Source organism: Phalaenopsis equestris, unplaced genomic scaffold (assembly GCF_001263595.1).
Source record: "Phalaenopsis equestris unplaced genomic scaffold, ASM126359v1 Scaffold201156, whole genome shotgun sequence".
Taxonomy (NCBI): domain Eukaryota; kingdom Viridiplantae; phylum Streptophyta; class Magnoliopsida; order Asparagales; family Orchidaceae; genus Phalaenopsis; species Phalaenopsis equestris.
Genome location: NW_018220936.1, coordinates 49707 through 50114, shown reverse-complemented (window position 1 = coordinate 50114; position 408 = coordinate 49707).

Below are 408 nucleotides of genomic sequence, written 5' to 3'. Positions count from 1 at the left end.
CACGCCCATCACTTTTGGTCACTGCTGCTACGGTACACCTTTCTCCGGGCCACTGCCTCCATGGCACGTCCATCACTTTTGGTCACTGCTGCTACGATACACCTTTCTCCAGGCTACTGCCTCCATGGCATGCCCATCCTTTTTTGCACTGGTCGCCCTGACCCGACGAGCATCTCACTTTGCCCCGACCAGCTGCCTCGGTCCGACGAGCATTTCACTTCGCTCCGATAGGCCGCCCCGGCTCGGTGAGCGTATCACTTTGGTTTGACCGACCACCACGGCCCGGTCGACCGATCACCTGCATTTTTGTCTGCTTTTGCATTATATCACATGCTTGCCTGCTTGCATGTCGCACCATATGTGTTTGCATTTGCACTTGGGTGATTCTCCCTAGTGAGAATCACCATT